At 41.6% G+C, this 21,155-nt stretch overlaps 1 protein-coding gene across 1 annotated transcript in view; it reads left to right on the forward strand.

Annotated features, from left to right (window-relative positions):
• RERGL (RERG like) overlaps nucleotides 1–21,155 on the forward strand; it is a 232,941-nt gene that overhangs the window by 155,495 nt on the left and 56,291 nt on the right. The window contains exon 2 of the mRNA XM_089689092.1: nucleotides 2,119–2,206. The gene's annotated coding sequence lies outside the window, so the exon portion shown is untranslated. The remainder of the gene's footprint in view (nucleotides 1–2,118; nucleotides 2,207–21,155) is intronic.

The following is a 21,155-nucleotide window of genomic DNA, read 5'->3' on the forward strand; positions in this document are numbered from 1 at the left end:
CAACAGCCCTCCTGACATTTCCAGCTAGGCGGACACAATTGATCAGTATTGGCAGTGAAGAACTGGCATTAGTGTCCCGTGACGACGCCTTGTCGGAGGGCCAAACACGTTGACGTAACTTCCGGTTCCTACCTTGAACGTGTGACGTCATATCCGGTGAGTGAAACACACGCTGATGCGGCGTTCCGTGGCCATCTTTAGTGTGGGGAAAATTATTTGAATGCTGATCAATTGTGTCTGCCTAGCTGGAAATGTCAGGAGGGCTGTTGGAGCCTGTTTAAAGGAGTCCTGATCTAATAAAAAAAGGCTTGTTACTCAGTTTTAAAATGTGAGTGCATTTGAAGCATCACTTTATTATTAAAAGTTTTCTATACAGTGTTACACTATTTGGTATCCTTTCTTTTGCATTTTTCATCCATCCATCCATGAGCAAGAGTTTGGGGGGAAATCAAGGAGGAATCATTAGTGGCAGCTTGGGAGGCTTTTTTGTCCATACAAGCTGGTCACAAATTCATCGAATCACCCTCATCCATCCATCCATGAGTGAGAGCTTGGAGGAAGTTAAGGAGGGATCATTATCGGTTGTTTGGGAGGCATGTGAATCCATGGAAGTTGGTTTTAAAGCCACTTAATGTGAGTGTAAGGAAGGTCTTTTAAGAAAATTTTCTTTGACCCTCATACAGTATTATACTATTGGCATTTTCTTTTATATTTTATATCACCCTATGTGGAATCATCCTGGAAGGAGATTCTGTAAGAAATTGTTAAAGGGAGAAACAGGGGCGGACTGACAACTCATGGGGACCCTGGGCAATAGGGGATCATGGGGCCCCTGTGTCCTAGCCAACACTGAAACCACACCCAAAAAAGCCTATGAAAGGTACCAGGGGCATCTCATGGGGCCCCTACAGTGCCCGAGTTCCCCAATGGTCAGTCCGCCCCTGGGGAGAAATAACATCTGAGGAAACTACACTCCACCTCTAAGCCTGTTTTTTGCTTCTCAAAGCCATATCAGCTTGAGAATCCACAGCATTTGGTGAGTGTGGTCAAATAATTTATCACTGATGATGTGAGCATGCTGAAAAATATATGAAGTTTGTGTTAGAGTTATAATTTTGTCACAGATTTTTGGGACACTGGTCTTTAATTTGAGAGTTTGTTTTTTGGACTTCTATTAATTTCCTCACATCTTTTTATTATTTGCGCTGTGTCACTTTATGAGTTTATTTGATGTTTAGTCATTTTTTTTGAACAGCAGCATTTACTTTGATTCATTTTTATTTCTTTGGTGCAAGGTTTCTATTTATAGACTGTAACCTGTAGTTATTCAAATATATTAATACCTGTACAAAACTGTATCAGGGATATGCTCGTAAAAATAGTGACATTCCAGCAGCCACACCTTAGACCGAATGATTGGTCAGGTCATTTCTGTCAATTGTTTGACTCCCCCCTCCCTTAATGACAAGAAAAGAAGGCTGCCCTTGCAGTGGTCAGCTCTTGTTTATCCTCCCTAGCAGTCTGATTATGTCCATATTTCTGTGCTCAAAGAGTACATTTTTTTGCATGGAAATATGTCTTTTTTTTTATTGTAGGCCTGAAATTTTTAGGAATAACTCACTGAAATCTGTCCGAAGCAAGAGTCTAGTGAACATCCCGGGTATGTTAAAATTTGAAACACGAAATCATAAATTATAATTTAATAAATAATCATAAAAATAATAATATAATAATAAATTTAATTCAATAATATAATCAAACCAAAAACACTGAAATTTGAAATATAGCACCAAGTTCACACATTACTGCGCTCAGTCACAAAATCGTTTTCAGAGTCTGATGACGAATTTCCCCACGAATCATTATCACTCAATTCTGCAAGTAGTTCTGATTTACTATCGCTGTTCTCTAGCTGGTCTAAAACCGATTTTGATCTAAAGACACTTTTTGGATGCCATGGACATTTCTCAGTTTCCAGGCAGAAAGAACAGTAAAAATGCAGGCAGGGCACAGGACAAAGCACTCGGGACAAAATGTATGTGAAAAGGTTTGACACAGTAATGTTTTACTATGTGATTTTAGTGTATTTAGTGAACGTCACTTTTTGTCATTTTCAAGTTTCCCGCCGGTTCCGTCTATGTACGTCCCGACGTCGCAGGGGATGGAACCCAGAAGACAGATGCCGGCAAGGTAAGCGCAGGACAAGGTAAGTGAAGAACAGATCCTGGAGCAGCACCGCATGGTAAGCCCGAGTGTAGCTCGGGGTTACCACTTGTGGTACTGAAACTTTACCCCGAGCTACACTCGGGAATACCACCAGGGAGGTTAACATCAAACCAAGGAACACCTGTCAAGTTATATGAGAGCCAATATATCATCTTGCTTGATTGATTGGACTCTGCTGAACCAGGACGTTCTTAAATATTCTCCCCCTCAATTCCTTTTAATTTCTCTGTTGCATTATTGCTTCTTTGTAGGACCTTTTATTGTAAATATTTTATTTGCACCATTTTACCCTTTTCATTATTAAACCATATTTTGAAAAGTGTTAAAACTGTCTCTAATGCGCTAACGAAAACCCGAAGGATCCCTGTCTCTTGAAGAGTGCTACTGTATTGTAATTCTCTGAATATGCCTGTCTGTGGTGACAGTGTATGTTATAGACATTTATTCTAAAATCATAAGCTGCTATTGCTAATCTTGTGAAAGTTTACTACTTCTCTATAAAAGTAGTTGGTGATGTCAGTTTAAAGAGTTAATTGCTTAGCTAACCCAACCCAGTGACAATTGCTCTCAGTCTTTTGGCAATTAGATTGTGGTCCCGCACAACTTTGTGCAAAGTGAGGCTGAGAGTGCCATTGTTGTGTATCGGCGACAATGCCATGTGAGCAGGGGCGGACTGACAACTCATGGGGCCCCCGGGCAATATGGGATCATGGGGCCCCTGTGTCCTTGCCCAAACTCAAAAAAGCCTATGAAAAAGGTACCAGGGGCATTTCATGGGGCCCCCTACTGACCCCGGGCCCTCGGGCAGTGCCCGAGTTTCCAAATGGTCAGTCCGCCCCTGCATGTGAGGTTGATTAGTTATTTGTCACAAGTGTTAAAAATGGCAGTGGTCTGACACCACTTTTGTCGCACCAACTTAGTACCAATAGGATACACTCTGGAGGTACTAAGGATGCACCCTAGAGGATGTAAGGGGGCACTCTGGATGCACTAAGTGAGCACTCTGGATGATGTAAGAGGACTCTGATGTAAGGTGGGAATCTGGAGGCTCTGATGTAAGGGTGCGCTCTGGAGGATGTAAGAGGACTCTGATGTGAGGTGGGACTCTGGAGGCTCCGATGTAAGGGTGCGCTCTGGAGGATGTAAGAGGACTTTGATGTAAGGTAGGACTCTGGAGGCTCTGATGTAAGGGTGCGCTCTGGAGGATGTAAGAGGGCTTTGATGTAAGGTAGGACTCTGGAGGCTCTGATGTAAAGGGGCACACTGGGGATACGGATGTAAAGGGGACTCTGATTTATAGGGGGAATGCTGAGGACTTAGATGTAAGGGATGACTGTAACATAAATGTAGCACTCATCCTGACTGCTGCACTCCATATGTTGTTTTGTTTGTTACTTCCTCTTGACCTCTGCCCTCTACAGATTATGTTGTATATAGACCTGACTAAGGTAGTTCATTGTATCAACAGTTGCTGCTTTTAATGAAGTTCTTCTGTAAGGTAGCCTCAGTAACACAAAAATATCATTTTTGTTTGCATAAATCTTTATGTAATGGAAACCTTTAATTAAAAATGTGCCTTTGTGCTGAGGTTTATGTGTGTCTGTGGGGCTGGTGCAGTAATTAGTATTTTGTGGGTAGAAGGACTGTAGCATATGTGTGTGCAGTGTATACAGCAGGTGAAGATTCTGTTCAATAACCATTTAAGATCCTCCCACGCTGCAGAACTGATTTTTCTCTTCTTTCCCAGGGTGCCCCAGGTCTTTCATAATCATTTTCTTGCTCACATTTTGTCATGCTGTTTTGACTTTTTAAAGGCTAAGTACGCCTTTAGAAACATATTTTGCGTTACACCCATAATGAGGGTGTTACATGTTGCTAAGCACCCCAATCCTCCCCCTCTGATCAGTCCACTTGTAGTCCTTTGACACTTCCTCCAGCTTTCTACCTGAAAAGGCTGAGGAAGTGTCAGCAGGAGCCTGACATTGCACCCAGGATCCATTGATCTACTGATCCACTGAGAGCAGGTGCAATACTTTGCAGGCTTTTGTGAGAAAAATAATAAATTACCATTTTTCCTGCAAAATTATAGTCATTCATTATTTTTTCCTTATTGGTGACATTAGCCTTTAACCGGCCATTTATATGAATTGGCGAGAGCAGCGCTGATGCAGGTGGACATACCCATATGTCTGTGGGATGGGGCCATTTTACTAGCTATAAGCTGGGCTATGCCATTCAGTGGGTGTTGTCACTGGTCCTGGACATGGGGTACCTTTACATGTGTTTGCTCATCAATGCCCTGACACTAGGTGGAGGCCGGGGTCAGGTGAAATCAACCTTAGCCGTAGGGTTAGATAAGCATTTGGACACAAACAATTCCAGACCCTTTAAGAAATAAATGGCTCATGGAACTCTGATGAGTGAATGAGTGGTGTGAATCACTGGGAAGTCATTTCATTGAATACTTTGCGGACTGTTGAGCACGTTTGGAGTGGATTCACATTACCAGTGATCTATCACATGGGACATACACCATATTTGATATAATATTGCACTGGATTTTATATAATATTTCTTTAGATATACAAGTTGGTCTTGTAGTTATGTTAAAATCATTTGTTCACATGTGCACTTTATAGTAAGGCACTTATAAGGTAAAACACTAATTTTGAAGTGCAGCTAAAACTTGTTGGACTTGCACTTTATCGAAAAATAAGTGTATTTTTTAAATTATTTTATTCACATTTTGGGATTAATATGGTTTCTTCATATACAGTAGTGCTGGCGCTTTATACTATATCTGTATACACCAGTGCCAGCCTGCAACAGTGTCCCTGATCTCCAGTATAATACTAATAAACAGTGCAGCCAGGCCCCTGTCACCTGTGACACCTGTCCCAGTGTCACCAGTGCTGCCAGTAACACTGTAACTTATCATTAAGCTACACCAGTGTCACCAGACCATTGCCACCAGCCAGTGTTCCTGATTGCAGTGAAACCATACCTCTATATACCATACCAGTGCCCTGATCACCACCACACTCCATACCAGCAACCTGATCACTGCCATACTCCATACTGGTGTTCTGATCACTACCATACTAGCATCCTGATCACTGCCACATGCCATACCAGGGTCCTGATCACCGCCATACCCTATACCAGCAACCTGGTCACTGCCAGACCCCATACCAGCATTCTGATCACTAACATACCTTGCCAGTGTCCTGATCACTGCCACACCCTATACCAGCATCCTGACCACCACAATATCTCATACCTGTGTCCTGATCACTGCCATACCGTTGTCCTGATCACCTCTATACCTCATAACAGTGTCCTGATCACTGCCATACCCCTTACCAGTGTCCTGATTACCGCTATACCCTGAACCAGTGTCCTGACCACCGCCATACCCCATACCAGCATCCTGATCACCACCATACACTATACCAGAGTCCTGGTCACAGCCACACCCCATACCAGGGTCCTGATCACCACTATAGCCCAAATCAATGTCCCAATCACTGTCATACACCATACCAGTGTCCTAATCACAGCCATACCAGTGTCCTGATCACTGCCATTCCAATGCCCTGATCACTGCCATAGCAGCATCCAGATCACCACCATACCAGTACCAGTGTTATCATAGCTAGTGTCCCCATTTGTTTTCACTGGCCTGGTGCTTCATGGCCTACAAAACTGTGATAGGTAGTGGGGAAATTAGAAATACTGACAAACATTTTGCATTCTTCTGTATGAAAGCTGCACATGTGATACTCTTGGACTTTCCAGCATGACAATGACCCTAAGCACAAGCATTCGGCCTCCAGCAGGGAAATTCAGCCTGCAATATTAGATTTGGCCACTAGATAGAGCCCTGAATACATTTTTTTTTACAGAAACGAGACTGTTTAGTCTAATTAAAAAAAACTCACTCTAAGAAAAGGGAGTGGAGTTCAAATTCTTTCCTATAGCAGAGTTCCAGCAGTTTTTGTGTTTAATAAAATTCAGCAGCTACAAAAATTGTATCTGCTGAATTTTAATAAACACACACTTACCTGTCCCAGAGTCCAGCGATGTTCTCACCCACGCCATCCCTTCTCCACTTCTTTCTTCCATGGTGCCGGCATCTCTACTGTGGGCACCAGCCTGTGACAGCTTGCGGCTTCACAGCCTGGTGCCCACTGCTCATGCAAGAGTCGCCCTGCGCCTCCTAATTGGTCCGGCAGTCTCCTGGGACCTATGAAAGTTCCCAGGAGACTGCGGAGGGAGGAGAGGGTCGAACTTCTGGCTCACTTTGCCACGGCGAACTGAGCTGGAAGTGGGAGCGGATACCTGTCAAAACCAGGTACCCGCTCCCCCCCCAAAAGGTGCCAAATATGGCAGTGGAGGAGCAGGCAAATAAGCCGAGCTTCCTCTTTTGACTGGAACTCCGCTTTAAGAACTGAGTAAAAAGAAACAGCCATAATTCTCTGCAAGACATGTCATAGAAACATAAAAAAGTGAAAGCAAAAAAGACCAAGTGGTCCATCGAGTCTGCCCCTTGTTTTTTTTTCTTATACATGTTTTGTGTTTTGTTTTTGTTGTTAACTTTCTTTAAGTATCTATGTTTGTCCCATGCATGTTTGAACCACTTACTGTTGACTGACTCATTACCTCTGCTGGAAGCCTATTCTAAGCTTTGTCTAGCCTTTCAGTAAAAGAATACTTTCTAAGATTAGTTTTGAACTTTCCTCCAGTTAGTTTGAAGTCATATGCCCGTGTTCTTGATCTTGGTTTCGTATTGAAAATCCTGCTCTCTTGAACCTTATTCACCCCTTTGAAGGTTTCAGTAATGTCTCTCCTTTCCCTTCTTTCCTCCAGACTGAACATATTAAGCTCCTGAAGTCTCTCTTCATATGTTTTATCTCTCAGACCTTTCATCATTTTTGTTACCTGTCTCTAAACATGTTCTATCAATAGCCTTTTGTAAGTGAGGTCTCCAGAATTGCACACAGTTCTAAATGAGGTCTAACTAAAGATCTATATAGGGGAATCTGGACCTCCTTCCTCCTACTGTGGATCCCTCAAGACTAGTGATGCATCCTAGAATTCTATTCGCTTTTTCAACTGCTTGGTAACACTGTTTACTCATTTTGCAATCATTTGAAATAAGTACCCCAAATCTTTTTCCTCTGTAGTGCTGGCCAACACTGGACCCCCAATGTTGTACTCTCTCAAGGGATTCTTTTTCTCTATGTGCATTATTTTACGTTTACAAACATTGAACTGCAGTTTCCACTGCTTTGACAAATCTTCCAGCAATGCCAAATCTTGTTCCATGTTACAGACACCACCAGGGATATTAACCCTATTACACAATTTTTGTGTCATCAGCAAATAGACATACCTTACCCAACAAACCTTTAGTTATATCACTTACATATAGAATAAATAGAGCAGGACCTAGTACAGAGCTTTGTGGTACATTGCTAGTAACTGGTCTCTGTTCCGAGTGAACCCCATTTACAACCACACTCTGGTATCTATCCTTTTGCCAGCTGCATATCCACTGAACCATCCAAGGGCTAAGTCCTAGCTTGTACAGCTTTTGTATTCGATCATTATGTGGAACTGTATCAAAAGCCTTGCTGAAATCAAAATATGCTATGTACACATCACCCTGGTCCAAAACATAGGTAATATAGTAAAAAAAGTCAGTCAAATTAGTCTGACATGATCCGTTCTCAGTAATGCCATGCTGCTTTGGTTCCAGCAAGTTGTGTGTTTTTAAGTGATCAATGATCCTTCTTTGAAGAGTGATTCCAGTAACTTGACAACTGATGTCTCTATGTTTCTATCTCATCATGGCCACTTACATACGGCAACACAGCAATCTCTACACAGTCAAGCATCTCCACAAGCAGCATGTTGCAGAGTCAGGCACCTTCTGTTAAAACAAGGTACCAAGTCTCTGGTTCCTCTAGATCCTCATCCACAAGTAATGCACTTGTGTTGAAGCCGTGAAGACCAGGGAAGCCTTTGCTGAGCAAGAAATGCAGCTTTAAAAAAAAGCATGCTTAGAGGCTGAGAGAGAGCATGATTAAAGGTTGAGAAGGTGCAACAATAGGCACCCTTTGAGGCTGAGAAGGCGCAACAGGATGCACGCTTACAAGCTGAGGAGGCACAACAAGAAGCATGATTACAAGGTGAGAGTGCATGATTAGAGGCTCAGAAGGCGCAACATGAAGTGTTCTTGGTGTTGCAGAAAGCCCTACTAGAAGCAAACCTAGAGAGGCTTATTGTAGGTAAAGAAGTGTCAGTCGCAATAGCCAAAGAGGCCTTAGAATTAGCTCTATAACCTTTAGATTGGTAAAACAGGGACTGGGTTAAACCAGAGACTATTAAAAAGGTATGATTGCACACCTTTTTCACCATAGCAATACACAGCCAGCAAATCAAGCCACAATAGACTTTACCAAGTTCTTCAGACATCACAAGTTATTCACACAATGACTTGAAAAGTTTAATAACCGCCCTGAAAGCTACAGAGCCTAGTGATCTTCTTTTCAAAACGCTATCAGAAGCTTAGACCTCTCATATAATGAAGAGAAAGACCTCCTGATCAAATGGCTTGAAAACGAGTCATCTGAAAATGCTAGTCAAATCAGGACAATAAATGTAAAATACCCAGACACTGGCCTTAAAATGACCTGGGATAGACTTGATGGATGTTATGGCTCTGTAGAAGCAATATAAAATGCACTATTCAAAAGACTTGATAGCTTTCCTAAGATACCTGACAAGGCTTATCAGAAACTCAGGGGACTAAGTGACTTGCTAATAGAACTTAAGGTAACCAAAGCTGAAGGGGACTTACAAGAACTTTGTTTCCTTGACACAGCCAGAGATGTCAACCCCATTGCACAAAAGCTACCCTATAAGAGCTGTGGATCACAAATGGCTCCAAATACAAATGACAGTATAATGTTCCATTTCCTCCTTTCTCTGTTGTTGTGGACTTTGTAAGCCAGCAAGCTAGATCATGAAATGACCCTAGTTTTCACATTGTCATGTGGTGCTCCTACAGGACTAAACCCTCACAAACCTCAGGTAGCAGTACAAAAAAACGAATGTGACTCCTCCAGCTTCTTTTCACAGGTCTGCCAGATTCTCTAACTTCGAGACAAAGGTCAAAAGATCCTGGTAAGCAGTGTCCATTGCACTGGAAGCCACATCCTCTTCTAAAATACAAAGCCTTCAGAGAGAAGTCCACAAAGGAGAACAACATCTGTTACAAGTGCTCCTCATTGACACCTCACTTTGCCAAAGATTTTAGGGTCAGTGAAAAATGCATAGAATGTGACAGCTCAGATAACAACACCGCTTTACACCGAGGGCCAGCTCCATGGATTTTACAATGCACTCACAGCACTAGTGAGCATGGCGGGGAGGAAGTACACACTGCTACAGCTACATCAGAAATCACTTCACAATGCACAAAGGTCTGCAAAGAAATCATAGGTGGCAGGTCCTGCTTCAAAATCTGTCTAGCCTGAGTTTACCCAGCAGGCCAAAAGAACAAAGCCATTCAGCTTTATGCAATTCTTGATGATCAAAGTAACACGTCTTTAGCCAACTCAGCCTTCTTTGACATATTCAGCATTAAATGTTCCAACATTCCCTACTCCTTAAGAACTTATGCAGGAATAGTTGAGTCGGCAGGAAGGAGAGCATCTGGCTACCTAGCCAAGTCCTTTGATGGACAAACATGCCTGTCCTTACCAACACTTATTGAATGCAATCAGATGGCTGATCACAGATCTGAAATTTCTACACTAGATGCAGTGGTTCATCACCCACACTTGAAACGCACAGCGCACTTGATACCCGAACTTGATCTGCAGGCTCAGATAGTCCTACTCCTTGAGAGGGATATCTTATGAGTCCATAAAGTGAGAGATTAAATTAATGCCCCCCACAATGCTCTCTATGCCCAGAAGTTAGACATAGAATGGGTCAATATAGGAGATGTCTATGTAGGAAACATGCACAAACTTACCTCTGTTAACAGCATGCTTACAATACTTTAGAGAATGAACATCCCTCCTTTTCTAGCCATGGACACAACCATTTCCTCACAAATGAATTGCCATACACTACACACTTGCCTTGTCCCTGCATAGGCTCCTCGAGTGACAACCTTGCCTGTGACAGTGTCCAAGACCATTTAGGGAGCTAAGTTCTTCAAAGAACTAAAGAGGACAATCAGGTGGCAGTGTCTATTGAGGACAAACTCTTCTTTGAAATAAAGGAGCAAGGACTAGTTAAAGATGACACAAACAGCTGGGTCGCACCTCTTCCCTTCAGACCAACATGAGGCAATGTCTACCTAATAACAGAGAAAAAGTACAAAGGTGTTTCTCTCCTCTTCAATGTAATTTTCAAAGAAAGCTACAGATGAGAGACCACTTCTTTTCTTTCATGGAGAATATATTTGAGAACGGTCTTGAAGAAATCGCTCCCACTCTTAAAGACTCTGAGGAGTGCTGGTACCTACCAATATTTGGAGTATACCACTCTAGGAAGCTGGGTCAGCTCAGCGTAGTGTTTGACTCTAGTGCTAAATTCGAAAGATGTCCTCTTGACAGGTCCAGACTTCAATAACAAACTTCTAGGGGTGCTCTTATGATTTTGTAGAGATTGTTGCTTTCATAGCTGACATCCAACAGATATTCCATTGTTTCCTTAGAAGAGAGAAAAACAGAAACTTGAGACTTGTTTTGTTTAAAGATAATGACCCCTCGAAAGACATTGAGTGCCACATGAGAGTACACGTCTTTGGCAACAGCCCTTCTCCTGCAGTTGCTATCTATGGACTATGCAGTTCTGTTCAGGAGGGTGAGCCTGAGTATGGCTCAGATGCCAGGCAATTCATAGAAAAGGACTATTAGATGACTGTTTAAAATCTCTGCCTTCCATGGAGTCTGCAATTAGTCTCCTAAAAAGAGCACAGCAAATGTTAGTCTGCTCCAATCTCAGGTTCACAAGATTGCTTCCAGCAGTAAAGAGGTAATGGAAGCTTTCCCTTCCCAAGACCACTCTAATGATCTAAACAAATTAGACCTAGGAACAGACTCTTTACCTGTACAATGCAGTCTTGGTCTGTTATGGGACTTGAAATTGGATTCTTTTACCTTCCAAATAAGCACAGGAAAAACCTTTCACTCGCAGAGCTGTCTTGTCCATAAATAATAGCCTGTATGATCCATTAGAATTTTCAGCCCCTGTAACCATTCCAGGTAAAGCGCTGCTTAGAGAATCAACTCGTGAAACATCCAATTGGGATACCCCACTTCTCCTTGATAAAAGAAACTCTTGGGTAGAGTGGAGAAATTCTCTGACAGCTTTATTTGATCTGTGTGTTTCACACCCACATGCTCCTGTACCCTCTACAGAAGTACAAAACCAAAAACTTTGCATATTCTCCAATGCTTTTGTCAAAGCAATAGCTCCTGTTGCCCAATTAAAAACTGTAGATGTTACAGCACAGCACCACAAAGGATTTGTCATGGGTAAAGCAAAACTGACTCCAAACCCTGAGCACACCATACCTAGACTAGAACTTTGTGCTGCAATATTAGCTGTTGAGCTAGCACATCTTGCATCAGAAATAAGCATCGACCTTAAAAATGCTGATTTCTACAATGACAGCAAGTTGGTGTTAGGTTACATCTATAACAAGACTAGATGATTCTATGTTTATTTTAACAACAGGGTGCTAATGATTAGGAGATCCACCTGTCCAACACAAAGGCACTATGTATCTACTGACCATAATCCTGCAGACCATGCTACAAGAGCTGAAGTTGCATGTCACTGTAAGTACACAACATGGTTTAGAAGACCTGCATTCCTGTACAGTACAGGACAGATCGAACCTAATAGTGGCACAATTGAGCTAGTAGATCCAGACGCAGATGGAGCTCAGACTCCATCCTAAGAACTGAGGGAAAGGAACCAGCTATAATTATCTGTAGGACATATCATGGACTAAATTTATATCCCTTACTGACAGCACCACTGGTGTGCATGGACTTATTTCCAGCTACAGCCAATCATTTCATTATGTTTAAATGTTTCATATACTACTCAAAAAAAATTAAAGAAACACTTTGAAAACACATCAGATCTCTGTTGGGAAAAAGTTAATGCTGGATATCTATACTGATATGGACTGGGTAATGTGTTAGGAACGTAAGGATGCCCCATCATTTGATGGAAATGAAAATGATCAACCTACAGAGGACTGATTTCAAAGACAGCCCGAAAATCAAAGTGAAAAATGATGCTGCAGGCTAGTCCATTTTGCTGAAATTTCATTGCAGCAACTCAAAATGGCATGCAGTAGTTTGCATGGCCCCCACGTGCTTGTATGTACAGTAAGAATTCACAGCCTTTACCATGACACTCAAAATTGAGCTCTGGTGCATCCTGTTCCCACTGATCATCCTTGAGATCATTCCACAACTTGATTGGAGTCCACCTGTGGAAAATTCAGTTGATTGGATATGATTAAGATAGGCATAAACCTGTTCATATAAGGCCCCACAGTTAACCGTGCATGTCAGAGCACAAACCAAGCCATGAAATCCAAGGAATTGTCCATAGACCTCCTAGACAGGATTGTATCGAGGCACAGATCTGGGAAAGGGTACAGAGAAGTTTCTGCAGTATTGAAGGTCCCAATGAGCAAAATGGCCTCCAAAATCCATAAATGGAAGAAGTTTGGAACCACCAGGAATCTTCCAAGAGCGGTCTGCCCCGCTAAAATGAGCGATCAAGGGAGAAGGGCATTAGCTAGTGAGGTAACCAAGCACCCGATGGTCACTCTAAAAGAGCTCCAGCGTTTCTCTGTGGAGAGAGGAGAACCTTCCAGAAGAAAAACTATCTCTGCAGCACTCCACCAATCAGGCCTGTATGGTAGAGTGGCCAGTAGGAAGCTACTCCTCAGTAAAAGGCAAATGGCACCCCACCTGGAGTTTGCCAAAAGGCACCTGAGGGACTCTCAGATCATGAGAAACAAAACTCTGTGGTCGGATGAAACAAAGATTGAACTCTTTGACCTGAATGTCAAGCATCACATCTGGAGGAAACCGGGCACTGCTCACCACCTGGCCAATACCATCTCTACAGTGAAGCATGGTGGTGGCAGCATCGTGCTGTGGGGATGTTTTTCAGTGGCAGGAACTGGGAGACTGTTCAGGTTCGAAGGAAAGATGAATGCAGCAATGTACAGACACATCCTTGATGAAAACCTGTTCCAGAGCACTCTGGACCTTAGACTGGGGCAACGGTTCATCTTTTAACAGGACAACGACCCTAAGTACACAGCCCACATATCAAAGGAGTCGCTACGGGCCAACTCTATGAATGTCCTGGAGTGGCCCAGCCAGAGCCCAGACTTGAACCCAATTGAACATCTCTGGAGAGACTTGAAAATGGCTGTGCACCAACGCTCCCCATCAAACACGATGGCACATGAGAGGTACTGCAAAGAAGAATGGGAAAAATTGCCCAAAAATAGGTGTGCCAAGCTTGTAGCATCATACTCAAAACGACTTGAGGCTGTAATTGGTGCTAAAGGTGCTTCAAAAAAGTATTGAGCAAAGGCTGTGAATACTTATGTACCTGTGTTTTTTTTGCTTTTTATTTTTAAAAAATTGCAAAAATTTCAAAACGAACTTCTTTCACATTGTCATTATGGGGTATTGTTTGTAGAATGTTGAGGAAGAAAATTAATTTAATCCATTTTGGAATAAGGCTGTAACATAACAAAATGTGGCAAATGTTAAGCGCTGTGAATACTTTCTGGATTCACTGTATACCATAGTTTGTGGAGTCTATAACTTTCCTACCAACTAAATAATAAACACTCATTTGGGTTATTTTCGTTAAAGACATGTAGCAGAATACATTTTGGCCTACATTTGCGTAGAAAGATTATTTATTTGCAAAATATTATAACAGAAATTAAGAAAAATGCAATTTTGGTTTTTATTTTTGGTCTTTTTTCATTTATAGCACAAAAAATAAAAAACCTAGTGGTGGTAAACACCACCAAAAGAAATCTCTATTTGTGTGAAAAAATTATAACAAGTTCATATGGGTACAGTGTTGCATGGACCTGCAATTGTCATTTTAAAGTGCAACAGCGCTGAAAGGTAGGAAGGGGGTAAAAGTGCCTGGTAGCCAAGTGGTTAAAGACAGAGGAATGCATGGGACACCCAGCAAGAGCTCAATGGCAACTGAAGGCATTCAGTGCGTCCCCGCATCAAATTCAACCAACTATACAAAAAAGTGGCAACCACCCCAACCTATAACTAACCTTTACAAAAAGGTGCATATGGAGGGGCAACACACATCACAAACAAATAGACATGTGCAGAATGAGAAAATGTATTTTGATCGATTCATCAAGTTACTAATTTCATTGCATTCCTATCAAAATTAGTTTTTTTTTCGTTTTCGAGTGGATTACATTTTTTTGCAATGGATTTGAAAATTTAGAAAGACAGCTGTATTCTTTTTATTTTATTCTATTCTATTTGAAGACAGCTATATTCTCTTTTTTCTAGTCTATTCTTTTCTATTCTTTTCCTTTCTATTCTTTTATTTTCCATTCTATTCTATTTTTCTCTATTCTTTTCTATTTTATTCTTTGCTATTCTTTTCGAAATTCAAATTTTGGAGGACAGCTATATTCTTTTTATTTTATTCTATTCTATTTGAAATTCAAATCGCACACGGTAGCTATATTCTATTTTATTTTATTCTATTTTTTTCTATTCTCTTCTTTTCTATTATATTCTTTTATTTTCTATTATATTCCTTTATATTCCATTCTTTTTTTTCTGTTTTGTTTTATGCTATTCTTTTTGAAAATTAAAATCTTGGAAGCCACCTATATTCTCATACACACAGTCTTAGAAGGAAATCGGCTATAGTCAGCAATATGTTTACATTTCCAGTTTTTTTTTAATATGATTATGTTTGCTAATTCAATTCAAATTTGGATAATTCGTTATTTTGGACGAAATTTAGGTTCGTTATTTTGGATTTGTTTAAATTTGTTACAATTGTAATAGAATGCATAGAATGCATGAAGGTAAAAAAAAATCTTGAGCCTTTACAACTACTTTAACTGCTTCTGCTCTTCCATACCATGCGTCTAGGCTGTGGGTCTCCTTAACACTTGTTTGGTCCCAGATACTTCCGTGCAGGGGCAGACTGACAACTCATGGGGCCCCTGGGCAATAGGGGATCATGGGGCCCCTGAGTCCTTGCCCAAACTCAAAAAAGCCTATGAAAAAGGTACCAGGGGCATCTCATGGGGCCCCCTACTGACCTCGGGCCCTCGGGCAGTGCCCGAGTTTCCAAATTGTCAGTCCACCCCTGCTTCCGGGGATCTGATCACTAAGGAGGGAGCCACAGCACTGACCCCACACTACCGGGGGACCTGTCGCCATGTAAGGTTCCATGCTTTATGACAGGCTGCTGTAAGCTTTCCACCAGTCCTTGGTTATCTGTGGCAACTGTTCTCTTACTCTGACTCTTCTGCCAAGTTAACCACTTGCTTCTGTACCTCATATGCTGTACAGGCCTTGTTCTTTCCTACACCAGAAACCATCATGCACCCCTTTAGAGTAACTTCAGACCAGACTTGAAACAATTAACAGCTTTACTGTAGATTCAGCAACACATTTCAACAGAACACATGAAACAGAGTTCAGCCCTGACTAACTAATGTAGTCTGCAAGGTTCATACCTTCCAGGGAAGCAAAGTCCACTCAGCAAGAGTCCAGTGATGGTAGGTTCCTAGTCCAGGGAGAATCCCAGCAGAGTGATCCAGAAAGGGGCCAAATGGTCCAGCAGCTTCCTCTGGAATCCCACGTGGAAGAGAGCACAAGCTGAGCCCTCCTCTGTATGTATGTGGCTTATGGCAAGGGGCAGGACTCAGAAAGCCTGGGAAAAGAGTCTAGGTACAGTTAACCCCTTCCCATCCCAGGCAGCCTGTAACTGTCTTTATCACTACATAGCGGCACACAGCAGCAGAAATACATACTTTGACACAAACACTTACAAGCCCAATCAGTTTTCAACATTCTGATTTTATGAAAATTTTTAGACAACAAAATATATATATAACGCTCTGTAGTGATCCGCTCTGACTAATCTGTTTAATATTCCAGTCTCTGTGTCACAGCACAATGTCTAGGGGATTGTGGGACTTTCAGTCACTCTAATGTAAATGGCATCATTTATTCATCATGTCACTCGAGTTTCTGATTTATTTCAATTAAACTTGAGTCAGAAGCAAACACCAGGAGAAGCGATGGAACAGAATGGTGATGAGATGTGAAATCACTGAGACAATCAGAGGTAAAGTCTAACAAATCACAGAACCCCAACCATCAATTACACTTAAAGTGATACTGATGCTGGAATAGAAGTGTGAATACAATATGTACCTGCAAAGAAGATTGTAGATATTTACCTTTCCACTGCAAAAATCAACACTTCCTGCTGAGCTCAGTGGTTTGTCCAGTGACTCCATGTCACTATTGTGTTCTGTATGGTGTCATGATATGGAGGTCTGCAGAAGGAACCTCTGAGCTCAGCAGTGGACCACACACTACGGAGCCCCACATTCCCATTGTAGAGTGAGATCTGGCATCAAGGCCACCAAGGGTGCTAATGTGGGCTTTGAGCTTTCCCTTTTCCCAGTGTTAACACTGCTGCCCCTTCCCCTATCCATCTCCTCCATTCACAGTTTCATCCAGAAGAATTGGAAAAAGGGAGAGACTTACCCAAGCAGTGTTCCATCCATGTGACTTTCTATTGATGGATTATGAGGGTGTAAAAGAACCTTACTTTCTGGGTTTCGGAGGTTAGTAGTCAATGGGGAGAGAATGTCAACAAATGAAAGATGTTTCCTCTGGATTTCCCATTATCGGTCAGCTGGTAGTATGGATGGAAACTGTCACTCTATCACTGAGAAATCTGCACTCAATTAATAAATGCAGTTTAGTGTAATAGCTCTTGCCATATAACTGTTAAATTCAGAAAGGAAGCGTTGTAGATTAAAGTCAGTTTTTTATAGGCTTCATAGGTTTCATCTTGTATGTTAGTTTTAAAATAGAAATAAAGGCAACACTTTTTTTTCTCATTTTGGATAGAGTAAGGGCGGTTTCCTTTCACTTTCTGTCCCATAACCAAAACAAGAAGTGAAAGGAAATCCTTCCAAAGTTAGGGATCCCTGGATGTCACAAGGAGCACTAGAGCTAGTGTCCCTATTGGACGATTTCCCCTCAATTTCTGTACTAGTGACAATTCAATATTTGGGATGTTCTGTCACTTTCAGTGATAACAGGACAATTAGAGAAGGCGAGTCCTTTTAAAGTGTTACTAAACCCAGGACCCTGCATTCACTATATCTGGTCTCCCACAGTACACACAACATGAAAGTGCAATTATTTTAGCAAATATAAACTGCTAAATACTTTTTCTCATCAGCAGTATATAGCAGTCTTGTGACTTCTATCAGTGTCCATCCGAGCACTTGTTAAAGCTTGTAGGAGTGTTCATTCTGCTGTAGGAGGATGCAGGATATCTGACCTTTGTCTGGACAGTGCTGATTGGCCCTGTGCTGATCACATGCACTCTCCCAAGAAAAAAAAAACTCTCTAGCAAAACACACCAAACTGAGCATGTGCAGAATATCTCCACACGATGTCTTATCAGGAGATAAGAGGGGGACACTGGAAGAAAGGGAGGATCATAGAAGTTAGGATCAAAAATCCTTTTTACACAGTGCAGAGGATTAACCCCTTCGGTTCCACAGTGAGTATAATAAGCATGATTTACTGCAGACTGATTTTACTGTTGTGGGTTTAGTAAGAATTTAATGGGGACATATACAGAAATTAAAACTCAGCAGATGTTCTAATCCACTCTATCCAAAAGTTTACTTAGACATATCTATCCCTATGTAAACTGACCCTTCCTATTACTAGATCAGTAATTCCAGTTTTATTCAGATTTTGTGATAATAATTATTGCCATCAGATGGCGCCATTCGCCCAAACTATGACAAAATTTCCAGACCTTTAGACCAGCAAATAGTCAGCAAAGTATTTAGAAAGAATTATAATTTTAGTTATTTCTATAAACAAGGAACAGATTCTTTTCATGTTTATACTGACATATTCCTGCAGCTTGTTTCTAGAAATGAGAAGAGCAATCTGACCAAACTGGGGCTTCGAGTACAGGTATTAATTAGTACCTGGCCAGTCAGGTAAGATTTGACTACATGACAATTGAAGTATTTATAAAGCTTTAGAAACCGATCATTATAATTTAGGGATGTAGCAGAAATAATGACTGTAGTACAATCACATTTTTTATCATTCCTGCCATATACACTACAATGTGAAACAAGTGGTGTGGTCTGAATCACTACAGAGATGGGCGGACAGGTGGCAAGTCTATATAGCGCCCCTCTCTTCACGCTGCATCATCTTTTAATAATGCTGGTGGTCCTGGTTTGGTTGTAGGATCACCAGAGGGTATTGGGGCTTGTGTTGGCAGCATTGGAACGTACATCAAATGCATATCAGCCAATATCACTAGCTTTAATGGGGTTTAGATGCTGTGTTTGACCTGCTTTTCTTTTCTATGGATACAGCTTGTCCTATTGAGTTGTATTTTGTTTGCAGGCAAAGCAGGTCAAGCCCAACCTTTAATTGTGAAAACCCTGCAATTTCAAATAGAAAACGTAGTGTTTCACAGGAGCACCTCTCTACAAAAACCACTAAGGTAAATACTATCAACTAATCTGCAATCAGAGGAGACCCCCAAGAAATAAAAGTTAAATGTCCTTTTTGAGATCCTGTATGTATATTCAGAGATGGGTTTTTAAATACAAGCAGCGTAAGTCAGGGCTGGATCTATGGTGTTTCTGGGGTGGGCTTTGATGTGAAGAGGGCAATTTGATGTGATGGGGGAACTCTGGTGAGAAGGGGGGATTCTGATGTGAAGAGGATACTCTGATGTGATGGGAGAAATCTGGTGTGAAGAGAGGGATCTGATAAACTGAGGAAACAAGTGGACTGTAATGTGAAAGGGGCTGACTATGATGCGATGGGAGAATTCTGATGCAAAGGAAAATGCTGATGTTGAAGGGACTCCCCTATGTGGCACTAAGAAGGGGAGGGGGGGCACTATTGTCATCCAGTGAAGATGTCAGTGTCCTTCAGACCAATAAATACAGTTCAGGATTTGGGTGCCTCACAATTTGAAGTTCAATGTTTTAAATATAAAATAATGCACCTAGGGAAAAAGAATCCCTTCAGAGAGTACAACATTGGGGGTACATTGTTGGCCAGCACTTCAGAGGAAAAGGACTTGGGGGTACGTATTTCAGATGATTGCAAAATCATCAGTGTGGCCAGGCAGTGGGGAAAGTGAATAGAATTCTAGGATGCATTACTAGAGGGGTCACCAGCAGGAAGAAGGAGGTCCTGATTCCCCTATATAGATCTTTAGTTAGACCTCATTTAGAATACTGTGTCCAGTTCTGGAGACCTCACTTACAAGAAGATATTGATAAGATAGAACGAGTCCAGAGATGGGTAACAAAAATGGTGAAAGGTTTGCGAGATAAAACATATCAAGAGCGACTCTAGGAACTTAATATGTACAGTCTGGAGGAAAGAAGGGAAAGGGAAGACATGATTGAAACCTTTAAATACATCAAGGGAGTGAATAAGGTTCAGGAGGGCAGTATTTTCAATATGAAACCAAAATCAGGAACATGGGCACATGACCTTACAGGACACACCACCATGTCTGATGGACAGGGTTGGTACAGAAAGCCATACTCGGGCATTCCTAGGATTGTAAATGTTGGAATACAGTGTTTGTGTATTTTGTGCTGCAACTAAATCAGTATTCAGTATATATATATTCTTCAACCAGTAGACAGCAGCATTTGTAGCTGCATCTATGATAAACTATATGTCTTTTTACTGAATAAGGTTTCCTGTTTCCTTCTTGCAGAGAAGCAACAATGCACATGTGGACTGAGCATTGTCTATATACATAATTTCTAACAGGTTATGGGCCCAGATGTCCAGTCATAGCCAGCTAAAGCAAATGAGTGCAAGATACAGCAACAGAAAGAAGACTGCAGCACAATAAAAGAAAATGGCCAGTAACACAGCTGCAACAAAGCTTTCATTTGCAAATCTGACAAACCAGGACTACTAGTCTTGGAAATTCAAGATTAAAATGCTGCTAATAAGAGAAGATACATGGAAAAGTATAAACTAAGTCAGACCAGAACACCTGTCAGATGAGTGGATACAGAAAGATCAAAAAGCGCAGAGCACAATCTCTCTTAGCATAGAAGATGATCAAATCATACATACACTATATTGCCAAAAGTATTGGGATGCCTACCTTTACAGGCACATGAACTTTAATGGCATACCAGTCTTAGTCTGTAGGGTTCAATATTGAGTTGGCCCCGCCCTTTGCAGCTATAACAGCTTCAACTCCTCCGGGAAGGCTGTCCACAAGGTTTAGGAGCGTGTCTATGGGAATGTTTGACCATTCTCCCAGAAGCGCATTTGTGAGATCAGGTACTGATGTCTGACGAGAAGGCCCGGCTCACAGTCTCCATTCTAATCCATCTCAAAGGTGTTCATCGGATTGAGGTCAGGACTCTGTGCAAGCCAGTCAAGCTCCTCCACCCCAAACTTGCTCATCCATGTCTTTATGGACCTTGCTTTCTGCACTGGTGCGCAGTCATGTTGGAACAGGAAGGGGCCATCCCCAAACTGTTCCCACAAAGTTGGGAGCATGAAATTGTCCAAAATGTC

The sequence above is a fragment of the Staurois parvus genome, unplaced genomic scaffold (genome assembly GCF_062004578.1).
Source record: "Staurois parvus isolate SC_StPar_1 unplaced genomic scaffold, SC_StPar_1.0 ptg000469l, whole genome shotgun sequence".
NCBI classification, from domain to species: domain Eukaryota; kingdom Metazoa; phylum Chordata; class Amphibia; order Anura; family Ranidae; genus Staurois; species Staurois parvus.